This window comes from Symphalangus syndactylus, chromosome 12 (assembly GCF_028878055.3).
Source record: "Symphalangus syndactylus isolate Jambi chromosome 12, NHGRI_mSymSyn1-v2.1_pri, whole genome shotgun sequence".
Classification (NCBI taxonomy): domain Eukaryota; kingdom Metazoa; phylum Chordata; class Mammalia; order Primates; family Hylobatidae; genus Symphalangus; species Symphalangus syndactylus.
In genome coordinates this window covers 140,863,032-140,883,647 of record NC_072441.2, presented here as the reverse complement: position 1 = coordinate 140,883,647, position 20,616 = coordinate 140,863,032, and the positions used below count along the sequence as shown (strand labels likewise).

General features: G+C 50.8%; 1 long non-coding RNA gene across 1 annotated transcript in view; it reads left to right on the top strand.

Annotated features, from left to right (window-relative positions):
• Nucleotides 1-16,872, top strand: part of LOC134734592 (uncharacterized) — a 235,778-nt gene extending 218,906 nt beyond the window's left edge. Inside the window, exon 4 of the long non-coding RNA XR_010117726.1 lies at nt 15,142-16,872. This is a non-coding gene — a long non-coding RNA (uncharacterized lncRNA). The remainder of the gene's footprint in view (nt 1-15,141) is intronic.
• Nucleotides 16,873-20,616: the final 3,744 nt, after the last annotated feature.

Genomic DNA, 20,616 nt, shown 5'->3' with positions numbered 1-20,616 from the left:
GGGAAGTATGGGAAGGGATATGGGAAGGGGTGTGGGAAGGGGAAGGAGAAGGGGTATGGGAAGGGGAAAGGATGTGGGAAGGGGAAGGGGTGTGGGAAGGGGTATGGGAAGGGGAAGGGATATAGGAGGGGGAAGGGGTGTGGGAAGGGGAAGGGGGAAGGGGTATGGGAAGGGGAAGGGGTGTGGGAAGGGGTATGGGAAGGGGAAGGGATATAGGAGGGGGAAGGGGTGTGGGAAGGGGAAGGGGGAAGGGGTATGGGAAGTATGGGAAGGGATATAAGAAGGGGTGTGGGAAGGGGAAGGAGAAGGGGTATGGGAAGGGGAAAGGATGTGGGAAGGGGAAAGGGTGTGGGAAGGGGAAGGGATATGGGAAGGGGAAGGGGTGTGGGAAGGGGAAGGGGAAAGAATATGGGAAGGGGAAGGAGTATGGGAAGGGGAAGCGGTGTGGGAAGGGGAAGGAGTATGGGAAGGGAAAGGGGTGTGGAAAGGGGAAGGGGAAGGGATGTGGGAAGGGGAAGGGGAAGGAATGGGGAAGGGGAAGGGGAAAGGATATGGGAAGGGGAAAGGATATGGGAAGGGGAAGGAGTATGGGAAGGGGAAGGGGTGTGGGAAGGGGAAGGGGAAAGGATATGGGAAGGGGAAGGAGTATGGGAAGGGGAAGGGGTGTGGGAAGGGGAAGGGGAAGGGATATGGGAAGGGGAAGGAGTATAGGTACGGGAAGGGATATGGGAAGGGGAAGGAGTATAGGTAAGGGAAGGGATGTGGGAAGGGGAAGGGGTAAGGGAAGGAGAAGGGGAAGTGAGCCAGTACAGACTGCTGATGAGCCATCACTGTGGGCAACAGGGGCTCCATTTCACTGGGACCTCTGTGAGATGGTGTGGAACACACCTCAAAGTCGGCCCACCTGAGGGTCAAAGAAGCTGTGGTTAGCCTTCAACTTCCGTCCGCTATTGGCTGAAGGCTGCTCCCAGTGGCAGTGACTCCCTGACAGGTCCAACCTGCATCTCAGGCAGGCCCTGAGAAAGCTCTCATTTGGAGGAGTTCAGAACCTTGCAGAGGCTGAGCATGGAGGGCAGGGGCACAAGGGCACCAGCAGCATCTGTTCCAGTGGAGCAGGCAGGGTTGCTGTCTTGCCAAGCCTGCTGAGTCCATGCTCTTGGAGGAGGGGAGGCAATTTTCCCTCTAAAAACAGCCATCAAGGCATGTTGCTAAACAAAGAACAATCCACCCTGGAGAAAAATTATGCCTCTTTCCCAAAAGACAAAGGGTCTGTACACAGTGGTGGTTTGAAAAAAAGCAGTTGCTTCTATATACCATGAGGTAGATACTATTATTACCCCCACTTTATAAATTAGGTAACTGAGGCCAAGGGAGGCAGAGAGGGAGTAACAAAAGCCAAGATTCAAACTCTGGTCTTCCTAATGGAATAACCACACGCACTCCCAACTGCTCTGTGGGGCCTGGGAGTAGGGCTTGGGTTAAGTGTATGAATGCACAAAGCTTTGCCATTTATAATCACCTCCTTCTCCCCCATCCTGTGTGCAGGGGGAGTGGGGCTGCTCTTGTTGTGGCCATTTTACTGAAGAGTAACTAGAGGCATGGATAGTTTTAAGTGATGTGTCCAAGTTCCCATAGACTTGAACCAAGTCTGTCTGACAACAAGTTGTTGAAACTGCCCCATTGAACATCCTTGAAACACAAGGTTCCAAGCGCTGATGGCTCCAGGCAAATCCATCCCCACCATCAAAGGCTGCAGCTGCACCATAAGGGGAATCAGAGAGAGGCGTGATCTTCAGAGACAACAGGCAGGGTGCCATCCTAAGTGTCCTCACCATCACCACCCTCATTCCCATCATCCACGAGTGGCAGGCACTGCCTAGCCTTATGTTGTTGAGTACTCACTAGATTCACAGAAGGAAACAGGATCTGAAGAAGAGATGGCCATGAGCCAAGAGGAAGGGCTTAGAGCAGTGAACAGCACAAGCTGCCTAGGTTTGAATCCCAGCTCTGACATCTGCCAGCTGTGTGAGCTTGGACAAAGTGCTTAAATGCTCAATGCCTCAGTTTCCCCATCTATAAAACAGAGATAATGCTGTCTATCTCAAGGGTTGCTGGGAGACTAATGTATAGAGAGAAGCTAGAATGTAGGTTGTGCCATGGAAATATTAGCAATTATTAAGTTGGTATTCAAGGTAGACTCCAGTCCCTTTGGGAATCGTGGGGGTTAAGCAGGGAATCTGAGGCAGAAGACAGGTCATATGGAGTTAACCTGAGAGTAAGGTTGAGGGGAGAATGACTGGGACCTCCCCAGGCACATGGTTAAGAGCAGTATAACTAACACAGAGCTCATGCCTAGTGGGACAGGCCTCCTTAAGCCCTCCCTCCCCAAGGGCACCCCTAGATTGAGGACTGAACATGGATGTCCTGTGGGTGACCAGCCTCTGTAGGTAAAAGTGTAAGTGTAGCCAAGAGTCTGGCCTTTGGAATCTGATAGAGCCAGATTTGACTTCCAGTTCTACTGCAGGTTATTTTGCCATTACACCTGTGAAACAAGAATGACAAAGGCTTCCTTTGAGGGTTGGCGAGTAGGTGGCCCTGGTGACCACTCTCCCCTTGAAGTCCTCTCCTCTGACTGCTCCCTTCCAGATTCCGGCATGACCTCCTCTTCATGCCCTGCCTCTCAATACCAGCATCCCTGATGGCGCTGTCCTGGGCCCTCCCCCGGCTCGGTCTTACACTATCCCTCTGAAACCGTGTCCACACCACGTCCGCACCACAGCTTCAATTACCAACTGCAGCACAGGTCCTTCCAAGTCCACCTCCCCCGCACAGACTTCCATCTTGAGCTCCAGATCCTATTTCTAACTGTCCACTGGACATCTCCGTCTCCCAAGCAAACAACATATTCAAAACCAACTCATCATCTTTTTTCCAACCTGCTCCTCCCATCTCAGTAAACACCATCACCTTCCGCTGAGCCACCAGGGCTAAAACCACACCCCATCTTCCACCACTTCCTCTTCCTTGGCCAAAAAACTCTCCAATCCATCCACCACCCTAGACCAGGCCACGGTCATCTCTTACCTCCATCTGCATCCATCCTTCATCCTGCAGCCAGAGGGATCTTCCCAAAACACAAATGTGAACATTTCCCTGCCCACACTCTTTCATGACTCACCAGTGTCCTCAGAATCAAGGCCAAGCTTCTGAGGCTGGAGTATGTGATTTTCACCACCTAGGTTCTGCCTCTCTTGCTGGCCTTATCTCTTACCTCCCGCTGTAGATATACCCTGGAGCTAGGATTTCAGCTTGGCTGCTCCTAGGATATGCCTACCCTAGCACCCTGCCAGGTAGGGCCGGATCTGAGTCATCCCTGCAACTTCCATGGCCAGCAGGGAGAATGAATAACCTGCACAGTGTCTTTCCAGATGAGAGGGTTTATGAGGACTAGGAGGCTTGGAGGTGGTGACTGGTGGGGCAGGTGTAGGTTCTGAGGGACGTAGTGCTGGTACTTTGTCTTGAAGGAGGGAGTGCTGGCGCAGGAAGGACCGGTGCTGCCAGCGACAATGCCACCTCCCTCTTGTGACCTTTACCAAAACCATTTTCTCTGAATGTCAGGTTTATTAGACATAGGATGGGGAGTGGAGGAATTGCTCCAAGAATGAATGAGAGACAGGACAGACAGATAGACGTTACCTACAGGACAGACAGATGGACGTTACCTAGATTGTGACAAACCAGCCTGTAGAGTGAGGAGACACCACCTGTATAGGCATGTGCTCCCTCCAATTCGAGGGACACAGCCATGCTCATCCTCCTCAGACTGAAGATCCCTGGGTCAGGGCCGTGTCTCTCCTTCAGAGTGGAGTTCCCACCACCTCTCCTCACCTCCATATTGTTCTCTGCCCCGGGGTCCCAGGGAAAACAGGACCAAGAATGGGGCCTCAGTCCATAGTGCTCACCAAATGGCCCACTAAGATGTGGTGTCCTGATTCTCAGGAGGGGCAGCTACACTTACCCCATCACCCTGCCCCTCCCTGGGACATTCAGAATAGGTCCCTGGACTTGAAGCATCTTTTCCTGCCCAACCCTATTTCTCTAGCCCAGTCCATCATCTGAGGGTCTGTGTGTCTGACTCAGAAACCCACTCTAGGTCCGCCTCATGTTAGACATTAGAGAAATAGATCAGATAGTTGCCCCACCCTCAAGGAGCTCTAAGTCTCATGAGGAAGACACGCAGATATACAAATATTACCAAGTGGTGGGCTCGGTGTCATGAAAAAACCAGGTCCGAGGTAGAGACCTGCTGTGGAAGAGAGTCCCTGTAGGTGGATAGTCATGAAGGGCTTCCTGTGACAAGGTAACATCTGAGCTGGGCTTTGAAGGATGAATAGGAGGTTGTCACTTTGTTTGTGTGTTCTTTCTAGGAGACTTGGTTTCTGAAAACAGAATAGCCTGCTTCTGTGAGCTGTGAGCTCTCTGAAGAGCACAAGGTGACTCTGAGTCCTTGTCCTTCAGGCCACTTTCATTGCTGTGCAGCATGGTCAGGGCGCTGGAGAGCAAGGAGCCCTCAGATCTCGCTGCTGCTCTCTGCCTCCTGGTTTTCCTCCACAATGCTTAGCATGATTGATGGCGCAGTGATGCATGCTGGGCACCTTCTGCTCCCAGACTAGCAGCTCTCTCCTGGTCTGCTGCCCCAGAGCTCCCAGGAAACGGGCTCCCATGCCATCGGCTAGGGTTTCATGTGTTAGTGCCAGGCACATGTTGGGTTAGGGGGAGTCAGGGACAAGACCCAGAATAGCAGGCTTCTCCTGTCTAGGAACTTCCAGGCTTCATGCACACATACATGTGCCACCCTCAGAACCTCATCCCCCATCTACCCCGTCTCCACCTCCCTGAAGACCTTGGTCCCCTCCTGGGGATAACTGACCCTGACCCCACAGTTCTTCCCAGCAGCTCTGCCTCCTCTTCCTCTTCCTGCCCTCTGAGAGGCTCCTCTGCCTTCCTGGAAGCCACCATCGCCCATCCTCAATGCAGAGCAGCTCCACTGGGCGCCTGGCTCGGCACCCTCACAGCTCCCCAGCTGCCAACTCCATCTTCACGCCTCCCAGAGGATCAGCTGTCAGCTGGTGCTGGAGATGGGGGAGACAGAGACAGGGAGAGATGCAGTGCAAGGAAGGGAGAGACGGAGAGAGGAGAGACAAAAGGAGGAAGGCAGAGACAGGGGCTGGGAAAGAAGGGCAAGAGAGAGAGTCAGAGGCCCCGTGAAGGGGAAGTGGAGAGGATAAGACAGGTGAGGGGGAGACATAGAGAAAGGGAAAGGCTGGAACAGAAGAAGGCGGCAACCTTGAAGGCGACTCATCTGCCAAAGTCCATTCCTGCCATTAGAATTGACTGAGACACAAAAACGTGGGTTTTTACACTCTATGCAGAGAAGACAGGGAAGACATGGCCTGCAGTGCACCAGAGGAAAGGCTGGTTTCCAGGGAGGTGGGGGAGCAGAAAGAGCACTTAGCTTAGCACATAAGCAGCATAAATACACTTGCATGCACGCACACAGTGAGAGAGATATACATACGCATGTGCACACACACAGAAAGATATACATATATACACAGAGGCACACACACACACATGCATGCAAACGTAGACACACACAGAGAAAACCAGAGATACACATGCACACAAGCAAACATAGACACATACACATACACATGCATACAGCACAGACACACTCATATACATACACACATGCAAACACAGACACACACATCAACACAGACACACGGGCTCTTCAGGGGCTGAGTGGCTCAATGGCCCCACTGTGGGGAGGCTCAAACCTGTCTGTGGTCTGGAATGAGGGTTCTCTTCTCCACAGAAGTCACAGAGGCCAGGTCAACCTAGCTTCCCACCTCTGCTTTAGAGGGTGTGTCCACGGAGGATGCAGGGTATCCCCAGCCAAACAGTTTCACACTGATCCGAGTCCAAGCACCCATCATGGTGGAGCTGTCCCCAAGCCCTTTTGTGCAGAGGATAAGGAGGCACAGATAGTGAAGGGACCTGCCCAGGATCCCTCAGCCCAGCTGCACGGGGCTGGCCCTAGAGCCTGGGGCACCTGATCCTTGCCCCCATCTGGCTCTGCGGCTTCAGGGATTGCAGTGGGAACTGGACAGGCTGTGGGCACAGGAGGTCTCCTGCTACTCACACCCGCCTCCCAGGAGAAACTTCTTTTCCAACCCCCAGCACAGGTCCCAGCCAAGTGGAGCCCGGACCCCCTGCACCCTGAGAAGAGTGCAGCCTGGCCCTCTCTCTTGGCCTGTCTCAGGCCAGGTGCTCTCTAGGCTGGATGAGGCTGTCACTGCCAGCAAGGCAGGTGAGTGGGAGGCACACCCAGTCACTCAGTCTTGTCCCCTACCAGCCTGGATAAATTCTGCTCTTGGACCAGCTTTACGGGGGGTTATGAGACACTGGAAAGAGGGGACCCTCTACTGCTAGAGATGGTACAGAAGGGAAGAGGGGGCTTCGAGGTGGGAGAGAACCCCGCTGGAGGCAGGAAGATGAACAAGGTGGACCACGGAGAAACTGCACCAGAAGCCAGCCCAGAAGACTTAGAATGCAACCTAACAAGGTCTTTCTGATGTTACCTGTGGAAGGCCCCATGCTGGGAGCTGGAGGGAGAGATACTGATGATAACGGGCACCCATTACTGACCACCCACTGACCCAGGCGTGTATGTCATGACTCTTTTGACCATCACAATGCCTTGTGTACTGTTATTAACCCATTTCACAGGAGAGAAAACTGAGCCTCAGAGAGGTGAAGAGCCAAGCCTGAAATTCCAACCTGAGCAGCATCAAAGTCCACCTTTTTTCTTTCACACTTTCTGTCTCTCTGTGTGCACAGAGAGACAAACAAAGAAGGAACAGATTAGAGCAGGAATTGCCCTTAAGCAGAGATTACATGTTTGTTGGGAAAAGATTTTTCATAAACTCATGTAGATGTAAGTTTAGCCTCCGTGCCTGGAGCTGAGGTTACAGAAGAAGCCAGGGAGTGCAGTAGATTGCAGAATGCCAGGCTCGGAGACCACACTGCCTGAATGAACCCTGTATCTGCTGCTTCCTGGCTGTGTGGCCTCTTCCCTGGTCCCCAGAATGGGGACAGCAAAAGCTCATACTTGCAGATGTCTCATGAGGTTTAAACATGGTGATTCTATAAAGTACCTAGAACAGCTCCTGGCCCATAACAATTGCTTGATAAATGGCAGCTATTGGTGTGGCTCAGGGAGACGTTCCTCTGTGTAGCTGAGGGAGGAGGGGGACAGATGGGGAAGGGTTGGAAAGGAGGAGGGGAGACAATGGGGGAAGGAGCGGTGAGAGAGCACCGTGCACTGAGGGACCCCCCTACGACACCCCACTCCCACCACCACTCAAGTGTGGGCACATCCTGAATGCTTGGTGAGACCAGATTTGTTGTAAAAACCAATGAAGTAGCAGCTGAATTCTTCAACCCAGGTGGACTCAGAGTAAAGGGATGCGAACCGGAGACCTCAAGTCTCCCAGATCTCATAGCAACCCCAGGGAGGGTGTGGGACTCCTCCAAGCCATAGAGATCAGAAAGTTCCCCCAAGTCATAACTCAAATGCAAGAACATGGAGGCACCCAGCTGGCATTTGGGTTATACAAGCTAGTGAGGTTTGTACAGTGTCAAGGCGTTGGTGTAATAATCATCTCGGCTGATACTCACTACATGCCTGTATTGTTCAAAGCATTTTACACATATGATCTTTCTTATTTAAGCTTCAAAACAATCCTGTGAGGTTGGCACCATTATTAGTCTTGTTTTACAGATTGAAACCAGAGAGGTTAAGCAACCTGCCTAAAGTTACACAGTTAACCATTGGTGAGGCCAGGAGGCAGACCCAGAAAGTCCAGCTCCAGAGTCCATATTTTTAGCCATTACTCGTATTACTTCGTGAGGAGAACCAATGGGAGAGAGCCACACTGGGCTTCCAGGAGAGTGCCCCCTGAGCCTGCCTCATCTCAGGTCTGCAGGCATGGTCATAGCACAATGTTGATAACCCAGCCAGGAGCCCTCATATTCCTGACTCTGGGCTCAGCATCAATCAGAGGCTCCAGCGAGCTCAGGGTCTGCACCACTCCCTACTAGGCACTGATCCATGTGAAGTAACAAGTGCCAGGATTGGGGCAACAGTGCCAACCTCAGCCAAATCTGTCACAGGCCAGCAGCTCTGAACCTACTAGGCACCATCCCTCCAGCCTGAGCCATGCTCTCCACTGAACACTTGGCTGACCAAGCCTGGCCCACCTCTCTCAGCACCCCTCTCCTGGCTCCATCCCACTGCTCAGATAATGCCACCATCTGGGGTCCATCTGCAGGGAGCCTGCCTGGTTGTTAGAGAGGGGGCATCTCCCATCTGCATCCTGTGGGAGCATCCTAGGACTCCATAAATCTCAGGTTGGGCAGAACAGCACCTGTCAGCAAAGGGCCAGGGCGTAAAACACAATCCTGTTAGCATCCTTCTAGGGAGGACACAGGCCATGCCACTCAGGGTAACTCCAGGAAGATTTGTGCAATCAAAAAGGCAACTCGTGGTGGAAGGAGCAAGGGCTTTGGAATGGGATCCTTCATTGGAAGGGGCTTCAGGCAAGCGGATTCAGCGATTTGAGCCAGTTTCTTTATCCGTAAGATGGAGATAATATAGCACAGATGTCACTGGAACTCCATCTTAATCATTTGCATATCCTTTACACTTAGAACAGGGCATGGGAGGGCCAGGTGCGGTGGCTCACACCTGTAATCCCAGCACTTTGGGAGGCGAGGCTGGCGGATCACGAGGTCGGTGGATCACGAGGTCAGGAGATCAAGACCATCCTGGCTAACACAGTGAAACCCCGTCTCTACTAAAAATACAAAAAATTAGCTGGGTGTGGTGGCAGGCGCCTGTAGTCCCAGCTACTTGGGAGGCTGAGGCAAGAGAATGGCATGAACCCAGCAGGCGGAGCTTGCAGTGAGCCGAGATCACACCACTGCACTTCAGACTGGGTGATAGAGTGAGACTCCGTCTCAAAAAAAATAAATAAATAAATAAAAAATAAAAAAATAAAATAAAAGAACAGGGCATGGGAAAGATGTTTGTGGAATGAATGAATGCAACCAATCCGATGGCCATTCTGCCTTCATTCTTGCTAGCAGCGCCCCAATTCAGGCCAGATGACAGTTGTGCCTGATGGCTCTGGAAAAGTCATGGCAACCCTGTGTCCCTTTGTGGTGACTGGTATGGGCGGGGTGGGTGTGTGACCCAGTTCTAGCCAATGGAATATAAGGAAAAGTCTACTGGGAGTTCTGGGACAGATTTCCATCCCTGATCAAAGAAAGGAGGTGTGTGAGGAGAGCACGCTTGCTCTTGAAGCTTCCTTCCTGCTGTCAAGATTGTTAAGGAGAGGGAGGGATTTGGTGACGAAGTAACCAAATGGCGACCACAAGTGGAAAGAACAGCATCATCTGAGGATGGCAGGAGAGAAAGAGAAGAGCATGGATCCTCAGTGATATTATAATACACTGGGCTGCCAAATCAGCCCTGGGAACTCCTACCATGAAATTTTTAGTTAATTAACAATAAATGTCCACTAAGTTTGAGCCACTTCTAGTTCCTATGCAGACGCTTGCAGCTGTAAGCATTCCTGTCTGACACAGTGACCAGTGAAGGAATGAATGAATGTCTTGTAGCCTGAACAATGCTATGCAAATGTTTGTTATTGTTGACAACATTAATACGGTAACACCTCATTTATTTAGCATTATCAGCAATGGGCTTTGCTCAGAAGGAAAGATTCAAGATAATTGAAGTTTATCCCCTTCAGGCACCAAAGTATTATTTTGATTTTAACTGATTTTGATTTTTAAAAATCTGACATATATCACACTCTCATCTATCTCTCCCCTCTCTCTTTACCTCCCCCCTCCTCCTGTACATACACCCACACACAGGATGCTGACGAGAATTCATTTAACTTGGCTTGGACATGGTGCTCACCAACAAATAAATGCACATCGCCAAAGTGAGATGAACCTAGCAATTGCCCTGGAGCCCGCAGAGGTGGGGGTGAGAGTGGGGTGGGGTTGTGTAGTCTTGCTCTGATTTCCGGAGTCATCACACCTTCCAGCCATGTCCCATCAAGCTGCCAACTGTCACAGAATGACCGCCTCTTAGAACTCTCCCCAGCTTGGACAGATTTCTCCGTCCTGAGCTGTAAAGCCAGACCACCATCCTTGCTATACTTGTGTGCAAAATGGATTCTTGCAGCAAGCTCTGACCAAGGGACTGCCCTAAGGTATCCAGGTGAGGAAGGCCAGGCTTCCACCCCAAAGAAGGGATCATTCATTTACTCAACAAATAGTTACTGAGCACGTATTCACTGAGGCAACAGAGACTACGAATGCAAGCTTTGGAGCCAAAGACCTGAGTTTAAATCTTGCTCTTACTACTTACAAGCGGTGTGAACCCGGGCAGGTGACATTCCCTCCCCGAGCCACAGTTACTCTTATCCATATAATGGAACTAAATATAACCCTTCCACATAGGAATGAGACTAGGAATAAATAAGTTACTGTGTCTAATGCCCCTAGAACAGCGACCTTTATTTGTAAAAGTAAATGTGAGCTATTGTCACCATTTTTACCATGCACTGGGCTTTTTGCCTGTGGATCAGAGCAACAGTGGTTAACAAGAACGGCATGGCCTCCGCCCCAGGAAAGTAACAGTTAATGGAGGTTCTACTGACAGGAGGCAAGAGCCCAGTGAGATAGAGACTCAGCCAAAGGAGAAACTGGATGTGAATGATATGAAGGAGAAACAGGTCTCTTCAGGGCTTGTTGGGGCTCCTGGATTTACTACCATATGTGGGATGCTTGCGGGGACCGTTTTACTCAAATATTACATGAAGGGTGAGCCTTAAGACCGGATCATGTAGGGACATCTGGTGCCTGTAGCACAGTGCTTGGCCAGGCCCCTTCCGAGAAAGGAGGTTTTCTATGAAAAGCCAGGCACTCACAAGGGAATGGACACTTGGCCTCGGAGAGCTGAATTTGAAGCAGCTGAGCTAATCTGCCAGGTCTCTGGGAGCCCTCTCCACTCCTCACTCTCTCCTTTATTAAGCAGAAAATGCCAGTGCAGACTGCTGTTCCTCTGGCTATCCTTCTGGATGTTCTTTCTAGAGCATTCAAATCTCAGATACTGGGGGCACTTGATTTCTAATGTGTGGCCAGGCATATACAGTCATAGATAAGACTGTGAAAGTTGCTAAGTGATCAGGAGGCAACCATTTTTGGCTCTCCCTTTTGTGTTATAGCTGCAGTATTTTCCTTCCTGCCTCGAGGCCCTTGCACATGGTGCTAGAATGTCATTCCCCCAACACCTCTCCTCTTTGCCTACTCCTGCCCATCCTTCAGATCTCAGCCCAGGCATAGCTTATGAAGGAAAACCATCCTGGATGCCAGTTTCCTTTCTTATAGAACTGTGTATTTTCCTCCAAATCTCAATCTATGCGATTATGCGAATAGTAACAGTGTCTGTAAGCCAGAAAGCACCATGAGGCAGGGATTGTGCCTGAGTTGTTTCTGCACTGTACTGCCGGCATCAGCACAGCTGGCCAGAGAAGGTGCTCACTAGATGTTTGCTGAAGAAATAAATGAAGGTGTTCTTAGTCCCAGGATAAAGGGATGAACTTGGTCCCCATCTATGGGTTCCAGGGCTAATGAGGCCCCTTAATGGCCATCTTGCCGCTGTCCTGCCTCCAGGGAAGCCATTCTCCTGCTTAAATTGTCAATGATCCCCAGCCCTGACACAACTTTTCCCACTGTGTGACTGGGCAACATTACTTGTGTAGGGATGCCAGTATGTATTACACGACCAAGGGTCACATGGGATGCACATTTGGAAAATCAGAAGGTAAATTCCTTCCCTCCCTCCCTCCCTCCCTCCCTCCCTCCCTTCCTTCCTTCCCTCCTTCCCTCCTTCCTTCCTTCCTTCCTTCCTTCCCTCCCTCCCTCCCTCCCTCCTTCCTTCCTTCCTTCCTTCCTTCCTTCCTTCCTTCCTTCCTTTTTTCCTTCCTTCCTTCCTTCCTTCCTTCCTTCCTTCCTTCCCTCCCTCTCTTCCTTTTTTCCTTCTTTCCTTCCATTTTTCCTTCCTTCCCTCCCTCCCTCCCTCCCTCCCTTCTTTCCCTCTTTCTCTCTTTCCTTTTCTTTTCCTCTTCTTTTCTTTTCTTTATTTTCTTTTCTTTCTCCTGTAGTGTTTGTCAGGCCTTTTAAATGCTAATGAACACAGTGCATCTCCAGGAGGAAGGGTCTCCTCTGCAGCAGGCCTGTGTATTTCACCCTGGGATTTATTGATTTTGCATAGCAAACTTGGGATTTAAGGTTAGAGGTAATTTTGGAGGAAACGTTGGCCTACAAAGTCCAAGTTTTTTAGCTTCATGCTTAAGGTCCCTAAAGACTTGGGCCCTGCGCCTTTCCATGCCCTTTACATTTACTTTTTGCTCCAGCTGCCCAATGAAGCGCAGTTTCCCAATCACTGTACTCTCTCGTGCCTCCATGCCCTCTGTCAGGGCAAAGGGAACCCTGTTGTCTGCTGGCTGAACTCCTATTCATCCCTCAAGGCCAAGACCAAGTATCACCTCCTCTGTGAAGCTCTCCCTGGCCTTCCTCTGTGTTCCCAGAGTTGCCAGGATGTTTTTCTACCAGAATGTGATCAGAATCTACTGTAAGGAACTGCTGACATATCTGTTCTCCCTTTAAAGTTCCCAGTGTCAAGGTCAAGGCCACATCTTATGGCCGACGTAGGACCTGCATGTTTATTTGCATAATGTTTATTTGCTGAATAAGGGCATGAAGGAGAGTTAAAATGGAAATGTTTTTTCAGTCTTAAAAACAGTAGCAAGAGGGACAGCCTAGCCTCAAAGAGTAAATAAAAGGTCAAAGAATGGGGTGAAAATGGGGATGAGGTGAGGCTCAGTGGGTGCTGCACATAGTATCTGCCTTAATGCAGGTCATAGGTCAGACTCCACTGGCCACTTCTAGGTCCTCCCCTCACACAGCCTCTAATAGACATTGAACAGAGCTGTCCACTCTTTCCTTCCTGACATTAACTCCTCTGGGCCTCTAGAATACCACATTCCAGCTCACTGGTACCCCCCCCAACCTTGGATCTCCAAATGTTGGTGGGCCCAGGGGCTCAATCCGTGACCTCTTCTCTGTATTCATTCTCTCTCAAGTGATCTCATGCAATCCACTGGCTTTAAGTGTCATCTCTGCGGATATCGCCTGTCTTGCCCTCGCCACTGAGATACAGATGCATTTACCCAGTTATCGATCCAAAAGCACTACTTGGGTGACTAATAGGCACCTGAACTTAACAAGACCAAAGCAGGATCTTTGATTATCCCCTCCCTGAAATGTGTTTCTTCTCTGGTCTTTCCATTTCAGAAAACGGCATCATTACTCACTTAGTCACTCAAGCCAAAAACCCTTCAGCAGGGTAATCCATCAGTCAGGCCTGCAAGCTGTATTCCTAAACATAGCCTCAATCTACCCCTTTCTGACCATCTCCTCTGCTATCATGCCACTGTCGTCTCTCACCTGGACCATTGCAACAGCATCCAAACTGGTCCCTGTTTCCTTACTTTCCTCCATAATTCTTCCCATTGCCACAGACCACAGGGATTTGGAAAGAGTGGGGGCTTCAAAGTCAGACAAACCTGGGTTCATATCCTGGTTCTACCATGTATTATCTGTGTGACCTCGAAGAATTGACTTACCTTCTCCGAGCTTCAGTTTCCCTTTTGTAGAATAAGGATTAAAGCAGCCAACTTGCTTTGGCGATGAGGTGTCCGTGGGGTCTTCTCTCCTACAGTTGAAATAATGAAATGGGGCTGAATTTGAATTTACTAGGAAAACACAAAATCAGACTCAACATTATGGGAGAATTGCATTGGGAAATATGCACGTGGTAAGTCTTGTGACCATCATAACTGTACCTACTAAGTGTCATGCCCTGGCTCGGGTGATGCACATATACTAATGTTTGCTTTTTAAAACAACCCCATGAGACACGCCCATGTGGGAGACTCAGAGTAGTTAAGTAACTTGTCCAAAGGCACACAGCTTGTAAATAGGAGGGCCAAATTTTGCACCCTGGTTCCCTGACGCTGCAGAAGCCCGTGCTTTCACTTTGTATGGTTAGATCACATGAGATCAGGCACATTCAGGGTGGTGTGACTGTAGCCTGCATGGCTAGATCAGTGTACAATATAGCCTCACCCACGTGGAGGCAGAGAGCCCTAGACTTGGAGTTGGACTTGAGCTTGAGTTTAGGCTCCACTGTTTGTAAAAAATATGCCTCAGCCAAGCCACTAAATCTCCCACAATATCTATTTCCTTGTGAGAGAAAAAAAAGTGTCAATCCAACAGTATTACCATATTGGGAGGTGCATTTGTCCATTTTGTGTCACTATAAAGGAATACCCAAGACGGGATAATTTATAGAGCAAAGAGCTTTGTTTGGCTCATGGTTCTGCACTCTGTACAAGCATGGCACCCGCAGCGTCTTCTGGTGAGGCCTCAGGGAGCTTTTACTCATGGCAGAAGGTGAAGGGGGAGCAAGTGCGTCGGCTGGCCAGGGAGGGAGCAAGAGAAAGAGGAGGAGGTGCCAGGCTCTTCTTAACAATCAGATCTCACGATAACAGAGAACTCACTCGTTAGCGTGGGAGGGCGCCAGGCCACTCGTGAGGAATCCACCCCCGTGACTCAAACATCTCCCACTAGGCCCCACCTCCAGCATTGGGAGTCACATTTCCACGTGAGATTTGGAGGGAACACACATCCCGACTATCTCAGGTGGTGTGAAATCAAATGCAATATTCTGTGCTAAAGTATCCTGGAAACTATAAACACATAAATGGTTCTTTCCTCGCAGAGCATTTGTGGAAAATAGGAGCCCAGAGAGGCTGTGCTGCTCTTTGGGGCTCAATCCTACTTCTTCGTGGGCTCTCTTACATCCCGGATTACTATGCTGTCACCATGGTTCCTCTTGTTTTATTGACTTAGTTTCTCTTTTAAACTCTCCAGGCTCTCTCCTCCGGGCTCCGTCTTTCTCTCCCACTGCTCCAGCCTCCTGGGGACCCTGCCTAGAGTCCACACTTGGAATAAAATATCTGCAGCAGGAACTCCCATTGTACATTATGAGTATTCGCACCCTTAGGGAAGACAAGAGTGTTTTTAGCCCACATGTAATAGTAAAGATTTTCTCGAGTTCCCATTTCCGGAGATACATTTTTTCACCTGGGACTGGAGTTGGGAGAGGCTGCTTCTCTTCGGACCTGCGGCTTCTTCTGCTTCCTGATTCGAGTCCCTGTGATAAAGGCCCCAACCCATGCTGGGCGGGAGGAGTTGAGCGCAGTGATGCCTGTGGCCAGTGGGGGGCAGCAGAGGGCAGCAGAGCAGGAATCGCGAGGGGCTGGCAGAGAGGGCGGGTGGTGCTGCAGCTGCGGTGAGGGGCCCTGGGCTGAAGCGTGTGGCCACTGGGTCTGCTCTGCCTCAGATCTCCAGGCCGCACTTTCTGGACTGGCCTGGATTAGACAGAAAGACGTGGGAACTCTTTCCAGAAGGCCGGTGGAGAGAACATGTCAGTAACAGTGTGACAACATGGTGGTTCCAAGTGACAGAGACTCAATTTGAACCAGACAAGGCAAAAAGAAGACTATGGCTCACGGAGCCCGGGTTTCAGAGCCCGGGTTTCAGGGACAGTTGCAACCAGGAACTCCAACGCTATCAGGACCATGTCCCTCCTCTCTCTCTGTTGGATTTATCCTTTCCGCCTGCAGATCGGTTCCTTCCAGGGACCGGAACCACTGCCACCAGCAACTCTTGGCTCAGATGTTCCGTGATTTGTTGTTTTCCCTCAGTTCTGATGGGACAAACCTCCGGGGAGGACCTTCCATAGTCTCAGCGTAGTGCAGTCATGCTCTCCCCTGGCAGCCGGGGCTGCATCCGGAGCACTCTCCAGGTGAACGGCTCTCTCTGTGGAGGAATAGATGGGCGCCATTCACATCAACACAGCCTGCGGCGGTGTCCAACACCTTCCCTTCGGCACAATGGCACCAGCCTATGTCTCTGATTCGTGAACTGACTTTCAGAAATCAGGGTGGCAACTTCACCCATCCCTACTCTTCCTGAAATGAAGGGACAGTGTCCTAGGAGGACTGCAGCGTGTCTCTCCATCTTTTTTTGTTTGTTTGTTTTTTGAGACGGAGTCTCTCTCTGTCACCCAGGCTGGAGTGCAGTGGTGCCATCTCGGCTCACTGCAACTTCTGCCTCCCGGGTTCAAACGATTCTCCTGCCTCAGCCTCCTGAATAGCTGGGATGACAGGCGCGCGCCTCCACGGCCGGCTCATTTTTGGATTTTTAGTGGAGACGGGATTTCACCATGTTGGCCAGGCGTTTCTCCTGACCTCAGGTGATCTGCCTGTCTCGGCCTCCCAAAATGCTGGGATTACAGGCGTGAGCCACCGCGCCTGGCTGTGCATCTCCATCTTAAATTCACCTCCCTGCCGGTTGCCTTGGTGAAAGTGGACTCAAGGAAGGGGTCATCATGAGACAGTGCCTGGGCTGAAGGGCAGGAGAGGAGAGGAGGGGTCTGAGCACCTCAGCGAGGTCTCAGTTAGGATCAGCAAATAAGAGATTGTTGCAAATGTTCTGCAAGATGCATTGTATGGAGTGATTCACTGTGTGCCTGACATTTCCTGATAGCCCTGAAAGCTAAGCAGGGGCCGCCTAGCATTGCAATAAATGTCACCATCTGAACATTATTAGTGGTGTCTTCTGACCTGCCGGGTTATCTGGTGAGTCAAAGATGACAGGGGGTCTGTGGAGATTTTAGGAGACCCGAGCAGTGTCCTGGAGCCCCCAGAGGAGGAGGCCACAAAGGATGGGGAGAGTGGTGCCACACACATCTGGGCGCAGGATCTACTACCAGTCTGGTGGTTGGGGAAGGGTGGGGAGACAGGACCGAGGGACCTAGGCCAGACCTTTGGGCAGTTTTTACTCAGATTCCTTACATGTGTAAAGCATTCAAATGTACCATCTTGTTTGACCCTACCAGCCTTTGGTTCCATTTTACTGTTGAGGAGACTGAGAGAGAGACAGAGAGAGAGCCAGTGACTTGTTTAGAAATCCCAAAGTCAGCAGAGTTGGGACTGGGACTCAGGTTTCCTGGTGCCCAAACCAGGTCACTCTCTGTTCTCTGGAGGGTGGAACAGAGGCAGCTGGAACAGGAAAAAAAAGAAGGCAGCTGCTGGGACACAAGCATAGACATCTGGGGATGGAGGTCATCCAGCGGGCGGCACTGGGTCCAGGCCTTGCAGCACACTGCAGGGTACGCAGGGGAGCTCTGTAAAGTGAGTCCCTGGGGCTGCCACACTGAGAATTCCCCATTGCTGAATGCCCTTGGAGCAAATGGGTGTGTTTTGACTTTTCCTGCGGATGATTGCATCCTGCCTTTGGGCACCTTCTGCACACCCAGGTCTGTCTCCTGAGCTCCAATCTGCACCTGCATCTGGAACATCCCTGTTAGAAAGCCCTCAGGGAGCTCACATTCCCTACCTCTCAACCTGTCAACTCTTTCTCCATTCCCCCAAACTGCTCCTTCTCTGGGGTCTGCCCTCTCTGTGAAAGGCATCTCCCCCAAATCATTCAAGTCAGAAATCTGAGCATTGCCCTCAAGCTCCACTCCCCGTCTGCCCCAAATCCAGTTAATCATCAAGTCTCCTGGATTCCTCTTCCTTAATATCACTGAAATACACCCTGGCATAGGTCCCATCCTGTGCCAGGTAAGCCAGACCGTGGAAGCTGGAAGGGCTTCTCCAAGCAAACTTCTTCCCAGGAGATGGCAGAGGTCTCCACTTGCTGGTGCTGAGGTTGAGGCACGAGGAGAGATGCACCCACTGGGGAGGGGGCAGCAGACTTGGCATCCTTTGATGAGGGAAAGTGAGCACGGAACAGAACTGTTGACAGACTCCAGGCTGCTATATTGGGAAGATTTGACAACACACACAAGGAGAGAGTGAGGGTGCGTTGATGGCTGGTGAGAGGCGCGGGGGCCGGCTGGGGACGTGCTGCCACCACCCACGCAGGAGGAAGTTGGGAACAGATTGCTTGGGACCTGTGCCAGCCTCCTGAAGAGCCATCCACTTCCTTCCTTCTCTCCTGGCTCTGGCACCTGCCGAGCAATCGAAGAAGGGGCTGCCTGGTTGTAGCCAGTCTGGCCAGCGACATGGGCTGTGAGGGTGTGTGCTGAGATGAGAATCTAGCTTTGCACGGAGGAGCCTCTGCCATTTGGCCCGATTCCCCCACCCCATCCCTTCCCATCCAACATCAGTCTGCATCTTTCTATTCCTATCCTGTCTCTCTCCCTTTCCTATCTCCCACCCATATTTATCAGTACAGGACATTTCTTCAAGTTTTGTTTGTTACTGTCTTACCTTGAGTGGACGAGGAAACAAGAGAGTGAATTTTATTTATTTTAGTGTTTGGGGTGATAATTAATCATACTCTGACTCGCCTCCCCCTCCCCCAGCTGGTTAGGGACAAACTAAACAATTACACAGGAATGGGGCAGATGGAGTTCAAAGTATCAACTTTACCATGAATACTATCAATACCAGTTAATACTATCTAGAACCATCTGTGCAGTGAGAGGGGATTCCTGGCTACAGTCACGGAGAATGTGGCTTGGAAGTGTGGTCATAACTGGGCCTCCAAGACCTCCTTCTCCACACTTAGCATCCAGAAACAAGCAGAACTGGACAATGGCAGGTCTCTCCCAGGGGGTAGTCTCAGGGACCAATCCACCTCGCACGTTCCTTCTCCCCAGTCGCCCATCAGATGAATCACTCCCTATTGTGTCAATAGGGATCTTTCTACTTCGATACCCGTGGACACATGTAGGATTGCATTTCCTGACCCCACAAGGTTGAGAAAGACCTGGCTGTAAAGTAAAAATGTCAATGCTTTGTAAGTATTGGTATCTTCCTCCCTGCCCAGACAATATAGAGAAGTTGAGAGAACAGTGATTAGACTCCCACATCACTGACTAGGAAATAAGAAAATGAGAAATAGCCTCTTTGAAAGGGCTCGCACTGAGAGTTCAACTCATTGAACACGTGCTGGTGGCTTGGGGAGAATTGAAACTGGCCGTCTTTAATTCCTCTGATTTTAATTTATTTATTTTAGGGGCTGTTCTGCAACACCACTTCATTTATTCCCACCCCATCTCCTGGAGTCCTCTGAAATGAGATCTCTATTCTCACTGGACCAGCTCTGTCTCCTAGGGCAGGGAGTGTGGGGAAGATAATAGATTCTAAGAGCCTGGCAAGTTTCTGCCCTGCCTCCATCTTCTCTTCCCCTCTGTGAAGAGCATTAGGAGTACATCTGTGAGGGACCCAGCACGTGGGATGGGCTGCACTTGTCTTGTTGGCCCCCCATCTTCCTGCCTGCGCCGCCTTTGGCTCCCCCTGCCTCAACTCTCTCATTCTTGCCCGGCCTCCTTGTCAGGTCTCCACATCACATGCCCACCCGGCTTCCTGACCTGGCTGGAATCTGGGTGTGTTCACAATGACCTATTCTCTGGAAAACTGCTGGTGCTGGTGAGGTCGGTGATCACCTGCTTTGTAAGCTTTTCTTTCTTTCTTTCTTTCTTTCTTTCTTTCTTTCTTTCTTTCTTTCTTTTCTTTTTTTTTTTTTTTTTTGAGAGGAGTGCAATGGCGCGATCTCAGCTCACTGCAACCTCAGCCTCCTGGGTTCAAGCGATTCTCCTGACTCAGCCTCCTGAGTAGCTGGGATTACAGGCGCCCACCACCATGCCTGGCTAATTTTTGTATTTTTAGTAGAGACAGAGTTTCACCATGTTGGCCAGGCTGGTCTTAAACTCCTGACCTCAAGTGATCCGCCTGCCTCGGTCCTCCCAAGGTGCTAGGATTACAGGTGTGAGCCACCGTGCCCAGCCAGCCAGGCACTTTTGTCCCTCATGCCTCTCAGTGACAAGGGGTCTTAACTGGCATTCAGAGACCTGGGAAAAAGTCCAGCGACGAATGAGTTCCTGAGAGGAAGGACTTGAGCAGAACTTGTTGATGGCATGTGTGTTGGGGGTGGGGCCACAATCTGTGAAGACCCCTAAGCTGACCAGTTAATACTATCTAGAACCACCTGGGCAGTGAGAGGGGATTCCTGGACTTAGAGTCAGATGTCTGACCATGTTTTGACTCTGACAGTTAGTAACTGTATGACCTTGGGCAAGCCTGTTCACCTTGTGGGGCGTCATTGTCCCATTGTGCAATGGGTGCCTGTGGCCCAAGTGACTCCCTGTTGGGTCCACCGATGAGAGCATGGCTGAGAGGAGCCCTGGAGCGTCAGATGCTCTGCAATTGCCATTGACACTGGGGACCGGCAATTCTCACCAGTCATCAACTCTGACATTCTGGAAGACAGCCAAGTCAGGTACCCAGGGCAAGGACAGGACTTCTAGCTGGGGCACCCTGGAAGACTTTG